Raw genomic sequence first — 12,091 nt, forward strand, 5'->3', positions numbered from 1 at the left:
GACTCCGTCTCAAAAAAAAAAAAAAAAATTATCCAGGCCTGGTGGTGTGCATCTGTAGTCCCAACTATTCAGGAGGCTGATGTGGGAAGATTGCTTGAGCCCAGGATAACTGAAAGGTTACAATATCACGGAGGCAGTAACAGCAGGAAGCAGTTAAGAACTCCTTGGCTGAGGGAAGAAAGAAAATAGGTTGGAATTATTACAAATTAGAAGCTTAGAGCAGAAACTAAGGAAGAGGAAGAGTGCCAACCAGATGATTTTTTTTTTTTTTAAAGAGATGGGATCTTGCTATGTTGCCCAACCTAGAGGGCAGTGGCCATTTATAGGCATGACCTTAGCACACTACCAGCTTCGAACTCCTGGGCTCAAGCTGTCCTTCCCTTCAGCTTCCTGACTGGTTGATTCTATAGGTGCACGCCACTGCACACAGCAATGCTGGTGTCTTTGAGGCGAGGCATGATAAACTTGGTTCTGCAATCGGAAATACCTGCAAACTAAATTAGGCTCTACTGCAGAAAAGTACTACTTCTGTCAGGGTGAAGGAGCACTGTTAGGTTCACTCTCATAGGAACTGAAAGTAATAGAAGGAGCCAATATCTTCGTCTCTTTCAGCTCTGCGGTCTCCCTCTAGTGCCCATTAGCAGAGCCAAACAGATGTAGCTGGTAAAGCAGAAGTGTGTCTTACAGAGCCCCAGCCTCAGTAACTCAAAGCTGAGTATAGACAGGCCGGTTTGGAGCTCAGGTAATAATATTGGGCACAGTCCACCTCTTTGGCTACTCAGCATCCACATGCACTTGCCTCTACATTTTTTTTTTTTTTTTTTGAGACAGAGTCTTGACCTATCTCCCAGGCTGAAGTGCAATGGCGCAATCTCAGCTCACTGCAACCTCTGCCTCCTGGGCTCAATCGATTCTCCTGCCTCAGCCTCCCGAGCAGCTGGTGCCCACCACCAAAGCTGGCTAATTTTTGTATTTTTAGTAGAGATGGGGTTTCACCATGTTGGCCAGGCTGGTCTCGAACTCCTAACCTTGTGATCCACCCACCTTGGCCTCCCAAAATACTAGGACTACAGGAGTGAGCCACCGCTATCGGCCTGCCTCTACGTTTTCAAACCTCCATACAACAAGGCAACTCTAGTCTTCCACCTAACAAGGCACAACTATGCAACTATCTTTTGTACAAGTACATTCTCACTCACTCCACCAAAATGAAGAATTGCGGAATCTCTTTTTTTTTTTGGAGACAGAGTCTCGCTCTGTCACTCAGGCTGGAGTGCGGTGGTGTGATCTCGGCTCATTGCAACCTCTGCCTCCTAGGTTGAAGTGATTCTCCTGCCTCAGCCTCCCAAATAGCTGGGACTACAAGCACATGCCACCATGCCTGGCTGACTTTTTCTTTTAGACAGAGTCTCACTCTGTCACCCAGGCTGGAGTGCAGTGGCCCGATCTTGACTCACTGCAACCTCTGCCTCCTGGGTTCAAGCGATTCTTCTGACTCAGCCTCCTGAATAGCTGGGACTACAGGTGTGTGCCACCACGCCCAGCTAATTTTTGTATTATTAGTAGAGATGGGGTTTCTCCATATTGGCCATGCTGGTCTCAAACTCCTGACCTCATGATCTGCCCGCCTTGGCCTCCTAAAGTGCTGGGATTACAGGCATGAGCCATCATGTCGGCCTTCTTTTTTTTTTTTTTTTTGAGATGAGTCTCACTCTGTTGCCTGGGCTGGAGTGCAGTGGCGTGATTTCAGCTCACTGCAACCTCCGCCTCCTGGGCTCAAGCAATTCTCCTGCCTCAGCCTCCTGAGCAGCTGGGATTACAGGCATCTGCCACCACGCCCAGCTAATTTTTGTATTTTTAATAGAGGTGGGGTTTCAGCATGTTGGCCAGGCTGGTCTGGAACTCCTGACTCAACTGATCTGCCCACCTCAGCCTCCCAAAGTGCTAGGACTACAGGCATGAGCCATAGCGCCTGGCCAGAAATGCGGAATCTCAACAGTCATTGTATTTATCTCTGGGATATGTTAATAACTCCTCAAAATCAGTCGCATTCCTGTCTGGAAACACTGTTACTTAAAACTGAATTGTAAAGTTAAATACAATTTGCATAAAATAATAAAAGGAAGGAGAAGAGAAAATTATATACATGTATTTATATATTCATATATGTGTATGTATAACTACAAATTATTTATAAATATATTTATCTTATATTTATTATATAATTAAAAAATTTTTTGGGGGTAGAGACAGGGTTTCACCATATTGTCCAGGCTGGTGTTGAACTCCTGGGTTCAAGCAACTCACCCACCTTGGCCTCCCAAAGTGCTGGGATTACGGGCGTGAACCACCATGCCTGGCCTATAATTATTACTTTTTTTTTTTTTTTGAGGCAGTCTTGCTCTGTCACCAGGCTGGCGGGCAGTGGCATGATCTTGGCTCACTGAAACCTCTGCCTCCCAGGTTCAAGCAAGACCCTCAGCCTTCCAAGTAGCTAGGACTACAGGCGTGCGCCACCACACCCAGCTAATTTTTATATTTTTAGTAGAGACAGAGTTTCACCATGTTGGCCAGGCTGGTCTCGAACTCCTGATCTCAAGTGATCCGCCTACCTTGGGCTCCCAAAGTGCTGGGATTACAGCTGTGAGCCACCGTGCCCAGATAATTTACAGAATTTTGGACCACCAGATAGTTCTCTGAAGTAGCAGGCCCATGAATTTTTGTGGTATTTCCCTCCCATTCTTTTTTTTTTTTTTTTTTTTGAGACGGAGTCTCGCTCTGTCGCCCGGGCTGGAGTGCAGTGGCCGGATCTCAGCTCACTGCAAGCTCCGCCTCCCAGGTTTACGCCATTCTCCTGCCTCAGCCTCCCCAGTAGCTGGGACTACAGGCGCCTGCCACCTCGCCCGGCTAGTTTTTTGTATTTTTCAGTAGAGACGGGGTTTCACCGTGTTAACCAGGATGGTCTCGATCTCCTGACCTCGTGATCTGCCCGTCTCGGCCTCCCAAAGTGCTGGGATTACAGGGTTGAGCCACTGCGCCCGGCCATAATTTTTTTTTTGAGATGGAGTCTTGCTCTGTCGCCCAGGCTGGAGTGCAGTGGCGTGATCTTGGCTCACTGCAACCTCCACCTCCTAGGTTCAAGCGATTCTCCTGCCTCAGCCTCCCGAGTAGCTGGGACTACAAGTGCATGCCACCACTCCTGGCTAATTTTTTTGTATTTTTTTTTTTTTTTGAGACGGAGTTTCATTCTTATTGCCCAGGCTGGAGTGCAATGGCACGATCTCTGCTCACCGCAACCTCCGCCTCCCAGGTTCAAGCGATTCTCCTGCCTCAGCCTCCCTTGTAGCTGGGATTATAGGCATGTGCCACCATGCCCAGCCAATTTTGTATTTTTAGTAAAGACAGGGTTTCTCCATGTTGGTCAGGCTGGTCTCGAACTCCGGACCTCAGGTGATCCGCCCGCCTCAGCCTCCCAAAGTGCTGGGATTACAGGTGTGAGCCACCGCGCCCGGCCTTCTGTATTTTTAATAGAGATGGGATTTCACCCTGTTAGCCAGAATAGTCTGGATTTCCTGACCTCGTGATCTGCCTGCCTCGGCCTCCCAAAGTGCTGGGATTACAGGTGTGAGCCTCCGCGCCCGGCCTTAATTTTATATTTTTTAGTAGAGACGGGGTTTCACCATATTGGTCAGGCTGGTCTTGAACTACTAACCTCAAGTGATTCACCTGCCTCAGCCTCCCAAAGTGCTGTGATTACAGGGGTGAAGCACCATGCCCGGCCCCTTTCTCTTTTTATAAAGACCCAAGTCCTGTTGGATTAGGGTAGGCCCTATCTCTAGATACAGTCACACTGGAGGTTTAGGGCTTCAACATATGGATTTGTGGGGGGTGTGGGGGGCGGCCACAGTTCAATTCACAACACCCAGGTATGCAGTTTACTTCTAGTTTGCTGTCTTCATAGAGGGGGAAGTCCCAGAGGCATCTACTTGGTCTTTCCTACCATAGTGGCCCTTACTCTATGGGTCAGAGAGTCAACTGAACCCATGTTAGTTGTTAAATACATCAATTCCAATTATAAATTCAGGAACTTGGGAGATAACCCCAAGATATGTCCAAAGAGGCCACCAAGAGCCCCTACTTTAACTGATAGGCCACAGCGACATTTTGGGTCCCCAGCAATCAGCATCAGTTCAGAGCCAATATTTAGTAATCCCCTAAAGGTCTGGATATTTCCTTTTCCTCACTGTACAGTTGCTCTAGTGAAGGGTTATAGATGTTATGAAGAAAATCGGAGGGAAAATTTACCATATATATTTTGGCAGTGTTGCTGGGTCCTTTCTTAAGGGGACTTGGCCTCCCTTTCAATCAAGGGGCTCCTGTTAGCTGACTTAGGTCTAAAAACTGGATAAGAGGCCATGACTCCCCATTGTTGGTGATCCAAATCATATTTCGGGCCACTAAATTCTTACAAAGACTCTACTGCTTTTGATGGCAAATGCATCTACCTTGTCTTTGTCGGTTAAGCACTACTACTTGGCCTCTGATACTCTGAGATCCTCTCGTCTCCACTGAAATTAGGGAGCCCATCTCAATGACAGAATTTCCAACCATCTTTTTTTTTTTTTTTTTTTTTTTTTTGAGGTGGAGTCTCGCTCTGTCGCCCAGGCTGGAGTGCAGTGGCCGGATCTCAGCTCACTGCAAGCTCCGCCTCCCGGGTTTACGCCATTCTCCTGCCTCAGCCTCCCGAGTAGCTGGGACTACAGGCGCCCGCCACCTCACCCGGCTAGTTTTTTGTATTTTTTAGTAGAGACGGGGTTTCACCGTGTTAGCCAGGATGGTCTCGATCTCCTGACCTCGTGATCTGCCCGTCTTGGCCTCCCAAAGTGCTGGGATTACAGGCTTGAGCCACTGGGCCTGGCCCCAACCATCATTTTTGAATCACAGAGTCCCCACAGAGCTTTCTGAGAATGCAGATGCTCCCATCACCAATACATTTCTCAATGTTGTGGTGAACAGAGTGTCCTCTGGGCCCTCTTGGGAGACACAGAGGACGCCAAGTTCACATATGATAAATTTATTACAACATTCTTTTCTCTCTGGTCCTTTGAATTTTGTCCTCTCCAGTGAATTCCTCCCATCTTAGCCTCACTAAACATAGGTACCAGCTGGGCACAGTGGCTCACACCTATAATCCCAGAACTTTGAGAGGCTGAGGCAGGTGGATCGCCTGAGCCCAGGAGTTCGAGACCAGCCCAGGGAACATGGCAAAATCCTGTCTCTACAGAAAATACCAAAATTAGCTGGGTGTGGCTGGGCGCAGTGGCTCACGCCTGTAATCCCAGCACTTTGAGAGGCCAAGGCGGGTGGATCATCTGAGGTCAGGAGTTCGAGATCAGCCTGGCCAACATGGTGAAACCCTGTCTCTACTAATAATACAAAAATTAGGCATGATGGTGCATGCCTGTAATCCTAGCTACTTGGGAGGCTGAGGCAGGAGAATTGCTTAAACCTGGGAGGCGGAGGTTGCAGTGAACCAATTGTGCCATTGCACTCCAGCCTGGGCGACAATAGCAAAACTCCATCCAAAAAAAAAAAAAAAAATTAGCTGGGTATGGTGGCACACGCCTATAGTCCCAACTGCCCAGAAGGCTGAGGCAGGAGGCTTGCTTGAGCCTGGGAAGTCGAGGCTGCAGTGAGGTGAAATTGTACCAGCCTGGGCATCAGAGCAAGACCCTGTCTCAAAAATAAATAAATAAATAAAATAAAATAACAGAAGTAACATTAAGTCAGATTTTCAGTCAACCAACCAAGTAAGTCATTAGAGCCACTTGTAGCTTTGTGAGGTAACACTTTAAATTCAGAATCTCTGACAAGTGCATACACATCAATACATTTGGCTCAGTCCTGTGTTTTATTTCATCCTCATAGGTTTAACATTCTAAGAATCCACTCCCATGTGTATTCCCCAGATTTCTGTCTATGTGTCAGAAAAATCTTGAAATGATTGTGGTATGTAAGTTATTTCCTTCTGTAAGATTGTATACTCGCCTCCTTGGAGAATGCTGAGATTGCATCCTAGTTGTGGATCTGGTGGCAACGAGGGGTGGCTTGGGTGGATCTTGGGGAGAATGGCATATCTTTGCAAGGTATATATCCTGCCCCAGAAGTTATTACAAGCTTTTCAAGCAAGGGAAGCCTCGACTTCTGAGACACAAGTCAATAAGATGCTTCTACTAGCAAGAGAAGCTCAGAGAGAAAGACAAATCTAAGATTTTCACATTTGTCTGAGTCAAATCATATGTCCTCATTCCAAGTTTCAGGGTCCTACTCCTTCTGAATTACAGGAAAGACTTAGTTAAACTGAATTCAGCTGATGGAATTCTGCAACATGCACAATTTTCATGTTTTATTTGTAGCAAATCAGTCTGGTGGCTACTGGAAATGGGATTCTTTTATGGCTATCAGAGAAGCCCTACAGTTCTCTGACCATGAGTTCAGCTGAGAGTTTAAAGACCTGAGCTGGTCATTTTTTTTTTTTCCTGCAAGACCTATGATGCAACTGGAAGAATCAGTCCCATATCATAGTACCTATAGTCATTATCACTGCCGCAACAGTTAGTGCAACCACCACTTGGGCCCCCAAGACACTTGCTTTGGTTGGCACTTCATCACAAATAACCACAGGCGATGATTTCACTAATTATGATGCCACAGCATGCTATGGATCAGTAGCATCACATTCTCATTAGCAAGGAGCTCAGCACATTCAAACCCAAAGACACAGCCAACCTGATTTCCTAATCCTACCTTTTGGGGTCTTTTTCCTGGGGCCACTCCTAGTACCAGTTTCTGTATCAGTCAGGGTCCAGGCAATGAGAGAGAAACCACATCAGTCACTGACAGAGAGAATTTAATATAAAGAATGGTTAGAACAGTTAACTAGGAATAAATTGTTAACTAGACAACTGTAAGGGTAAAAAGAAAACTCTAAGATATCATGGAGGCAGCAACAGACAGCAAGAAGCATCTATAACTCCTTGGGCTAAGAGTACAAAGGCAAGAGTTTGGAATTACTCAAAGTTAAAACCTTAGAGGAGGGCCTCTGCAGAGCTGAAACTCGGACCTCTCAGTCTGATGCTCTATCTAGTCTTTGAGCTTGAAGAACTCAGATCTCTGAGGACAGGATACTACCCAGCTGGTGCTGGTATCTCTGAGTGGGACACATGGAACTGGTTTGGCAATTGTTGGGAAAAACTACAAAGTGGATTCAGCTGCTGCTATAGGACGGCCCTGCTGCTGCCTGGGTGAAGGATTGTTGCCAGAGTGACCCTTACAGGAATAGGAAGCAAAAAGAAGAGTCCCGGCTGGGCGTGATGCCTCACACCTGTAATACCAGCACTTTGGGAGGTCGAGGCAGGCAGATCACCTGAGGTCAGAAGTTCAAGACCAGCCTGGCCAACATGGCGAAACAGTGTCTCTAACAAAAATACAAAAATTAGCCAGGCGTGGTGGCGGGCGCCTGTAGTCCCATCTACTTGGGAAGCTGAGGCAGGAGAATCACTTGAATCAGGGAGGCAGAGGGTTGCAGTGAGCCGAGATCGCGGCACTGCATATCAGCCTGGGCAACGGCAGGGAAACTCATCTCAAAAAAGAGTCCCTTCTTCTTCCTTTGGCCTCACTATCTCCCTCTGGTGGCCTTTATTGGGAAAGCCAAACACAGAGCCTGCCGAAGCAAAAACGTGATTTTCAGAGCCCCAGCTCCAGTATCTCATGTAGAGAATATGTGAGTGGGTTTGGAGTTGAGAGACAATAACTTAATAACTAGCACTGTTGTCTCTATAAAGTATTCCAAGAAAGAGGTGAGTTTAGGTGAGAATAAGCTGGATTTCAACAGAAATAGAAGAAAATAGAGAAAGAGCAAAGATCATGGGTCTTTCAGGGTTGGAAAAGCTGAGTGCTTCTGGACAACAAATAGTACAAAGTAAGATAGAAAAGATTTTAGGGCAGGGAGCGGTGGCTCATGCCTGTAATCCCAGCACTTTAGGAAGCTGAGGCAGAAGATCACTTGAGCCCAGCAGTTCAAGACCAGCCTGGGCAAAGCCCTATCTCTACAAAAAATAAAAAATAAAAATTAGCCAGGCATGTTAAAGCATGCCTATACTCCCACCTACTTGGGAGGCTGAGGCAAGAAGATCACCTGAGCCCAGGGAGGTGGAGGCTGCAGTGAGCCGTAACTGTACCACTGTACTCCAGCCTGGGCAAGAGAGTGAGACCCTGGCTCAAAAAAAATAGATAAATAAAAAAGAAAAGGTCTTGAACAACATGAATTTAAAGATGCAATCTTTTTTTTTTAAACATTGTCTGGCTCTGTTGCCCAGGCTGAAGTGCAGTGGCGCGATCTCAGTTCACTGCAACCTCTGCCTCCGGGGTTCAAGTGATTTTCATGCCTCAGCCTTTCAAATAACTGGGATTACAGGCACGTGCCACCATGCCTGGCTAATTTTTGTGTTTTTAGTAGAAATGGGATTTTGCCATGTGGCCCAGGCTGGTCTCAAATTCCTAGACTCAAGTGATCAGCCTGCATTGGTCTCCCAAAATGCTGGGATTACAGGTGCCTGGCCTAAAGATGCAATCTTTCTAAGGCAAATATCAGGTTAAGAGTGTGGCCTTCATGGCCAGGTGCAGTGGTGGCGTATGCCTGTAGTTCCAGCTACTTAGGGGGCTGAGGTTGAAGGATTGCTTGAGCCTGGGAGGTTGAGGCTACAATGAGCTGTCATCACATCACTGCACTCCAGCCTGGGTGACAGCATGAGAAGCTGTCTCAAAAAAAAAAAAAAAAAAAAAAAAGAGCAAAAACTATAAAACTCTTAGAAGAAAACATAAGAAGAAAACTTCATGACATCAGATTTGACAATGATTTTGAAAAGGCAACCCATAGAATAGGAGAAAATTTTGCAAATCATGTATCAGATAAGGGATTAATACCTAAAATATATAAAGAACTCCAACCACTCAACAACAATAAAAAAATAAACCCCCAAAACAGGTAAGGTTATGAACAGATATTTCTCCAAAGACATACAAGTAGCCAATAAGCACATGAAATGATACTCAATACACAATTTAAATCAAAATACCACTTTACACTCACCAAGGTGGCTAGTATTAAAAAACAGAAAATAACAAATGTTGGCAAGGATATACAGAAATTGGAACCCTTTTGCATTGCTGGTGGGAAGGTAAAATGTTGCACTTGCTGTAGAAAATAGTATGGCCATTCTTCAAAAAAGCAAACATGGAACTACCATATAATCCAGCAATTCTACTTCTGGCTGTATACACAAAAGAACTGAAAGCAGAGACTTGAACAGATATTTTTATATCTGTTACATAAAATGTTCATAACAGCACTATTCATTATAGCCACAAGGCGGAAGCTATCCAAGTGACCACTGACAGATGAATAGATAAACAAGATATAGTACAATGAAATATATGCAGCCTGAAAAAGAAATTCTGATGCAAGCTACAATATGGATGAACCCTGAAGACCTTATGCTAATTGAAATAAGCCAGACACAAAAGGACAAATATTTTATGATGCCACTTATATGAGGTACCAAGAGTAGTCAAATTTATAGACAGAAAGTAGAATGGTGGTTGCCAGGGGTTGGAGAGCAGGTGGTTGCTAGGGGTTGAAGTTATTGTTTAATGAGTACAGTTCCAGTTTGGGAAGATAAAGAAGTTCTGGGCCGGGGCGTGGTGGCTGACATCTGTAATCCCAGCACTTTGTAAGGCTGAGGTGGGTGGATCACCTGAGGTCAGGAGTTTAAGACCAGCCTGGCCAACATGGCAAATCCCAGTCTCTACTAAAAATACAAAAAATTAGCTGAGTGTGATGGCGGGCACCTGTACTCCCAGCTACTTGGGAGGCACAGGCAGGAGAATCGCTTGAACCTGGGAGGCAGAGGTTGCAGTGAGCTGAGATCGTGTCACTGCACTGCAGTCTGGGCGACAGAACAGGACTCCATCCCCCCCCCCAAAAAAAAGTTGGCTGCACAACAATGTGAATGTACTTAATGCTACAGAACACTTAAAAAGTTAAGATGGTAACTTTTTTTTTTTTTTTTTTTGAGATGGAGTCTTGCTCTGTCGCCCGGGCTGGAGTGCGGTGGCCGGATCTCTGCTCACTGCAAGCTCCGCCTCCCGGGTTTACGCCATTCTCCTGCCTCAGCCTCCCAAGTAGCTGGGACGACAGGCGCCCGCCACCTCGCCCGGCTAGTTTTTTGTATTTTTAGTAGAGACGGGGTTTCACCGTGTTAGCCAGGATGGTCTCGATCTCCTGACCTCGTGATCCGCCGGTCTCGGCCTCCCAAAGTGCTGGGATTACAGGCTTGAGCCACCGCGCCCGGCCAGATGGTAACTTTTGTTAGATACATTTTAGTGCATATACATACAGTCTGACTAGTTGAGACTTAAAATAACTTTAGGCTCCCTTGTTTTCACTAGTAGGAAGTGGCTTGGTGAAAGCTGAGCATTTTCCAAGGACAATGGTCATACTTCCCAAAGCCAATCTCAGATGTGGCCATGAAGGGTAATCAACAAGGAAGAAGTCAGGCATGGCAATGTGTGCCCGTAGTAGTTGGGGCTACTTGGGATGATAGGGTAGGCGGATCGCTTAAGTCTAGGACTTTGAGGCTGCAGTGAGCTATGATCCTGGCACTGCACTCCAGCTTGGACAACAGGGTGAGACCCTCTCTCCTCAAAATAAAATTTAAAAAAGGCAAGGAAGAACTTGCTAGAAAGTCACATCCAGGAGCCACGGAGAACAACGGACAAAAGAGTCCATCCCAGCCCAGGTACGGCAGCTCACGCCTGTAATCCCAGCACTTTGGGAGGCCAAGGTGGGGGGATCATGAGGTCAGGGGTTCAAGACCAGCCTGGCCAACATAGTGAAATCCCGTCTCTACTAAAAATATAAAAATTAGTTGGGCATGGTGGTGCATGCCTGTAGTCCCAGTTACTCGGGAGGCTGAGGTAGGAGAATCACTTGAACCCAGGAGATGGAGGTTGTGGTGAGCCAAGATTGCGCCACTGCACTCTAGCCTGGGCAACAAAGCAAGACTCCATCTCAAAAAAAAAAAAAAAAAAAAACTCCATCCCATAACAAAAACAAGGTCTAGGCTGTGTGTGGTGGCTCATGCACGTAATCCCAGCACTTTGGGAGACCAAGGAAAAAGGATCGCTTGGGACCAGGAGTTCAAGACCAGCCTGGGCAACATAGCAAGACATTATCTCTATAAAATATGGCAAAAACTAGCCAGGCATGGTGGAATATGCCTGTAGTCCCAGCTACTTGGGAGGGGCTGAGGTGGGAGAATCCCTTGAGCTCAGAAGTTTGAGATTACAGTGAGTTATGATCACACCACTGCCTTCCAGCCTGGGCAACAGAGTGGACCCTGTCTCTAAAAAAAAAAAAAAAAAAAAAAATCAAGTTCTAATCCAGGAACTCCCTGCAGTCCAGGGAAAGGGGCTTTGACCTGCCTGAGCAGTGGGAATTCAAAACTGCTTTGGACCAGTGACTATGGCACTTCTTCCATGCTTTCCTTTTCTGAACGGGGGTTTATATTGTTATCCTTTTCGTGCTCTACCAATGTATACTGGGTATGTTTGTGAAATGCAGATAACTTGCTTTTTCAGTTCACAAATCACCATAAGGAACCATACTGAAGCTGACTGAGAGACTCTGAGCTGAATACAATGACTAGATGGGATTTGGAGCTATTTCCCCTGGGCAGGGGTAAGTGTATTCTGTGAAGAAAAACAGGTATTCTGGACGGGCGCGGTGGCTCAAGCCTGTAATCCCAGCACTTTGGGAGGCCGAGACGGGCGGATCATGAGGTCAGGAGATTGAGACCATCCTGGCTAATACGGTGAAACCCCGTCTCTACTAAAAAATACAAAAAAACTAGCCGGGCGAGGTGGTGGGCGCCTGTAGTCCCAGCTACTCGGGAGGCTGAGGCAGGAGAATGGCGTGAACCCGGGAGGCAGAGCTTGCAGTGAGCCGAGATCCGGCCACTGCACTCCAGCC

General features: G+C 46.5%; 1 long non-coding RNA gene across 1 annotated transcript in view; it reads left to right on the forward strand.

Annotated features, from left to right (window-relative positions):
- The window catches only part of LOC111547644, a 30,687-nt gene that overhangs the window by 11,650 nt on the left and 6,946 nt on the right, over window positions 1-12,091 (forward strand). The window contains exon 2 of the long non-coding RNA XR_002733181.3: window positions 11,701-11,800. This is a non-coding gene — a long non-coding RNA (uncharacterized LOC111547644). The remainder of the gene's footprint in view (window positions 1-11,700; window positions 11,801-12,091) is intronic.

Source organism: Piliocolobus tephrosceles, chromosome 1 (genome assembly GCF_002776525.5).
Source record: "Piliocolobus tephrosceles isolate RC106 chromosome 1, ASM277652v3, whole genome shotgun sequence".
NCBI classification, from domain to species: Eukaryota; Metazoa; Chordata; class Mammalia; order Primates; family Cercopithecidae; genus Piliocolobus; species Piliocolobus tephrosceles.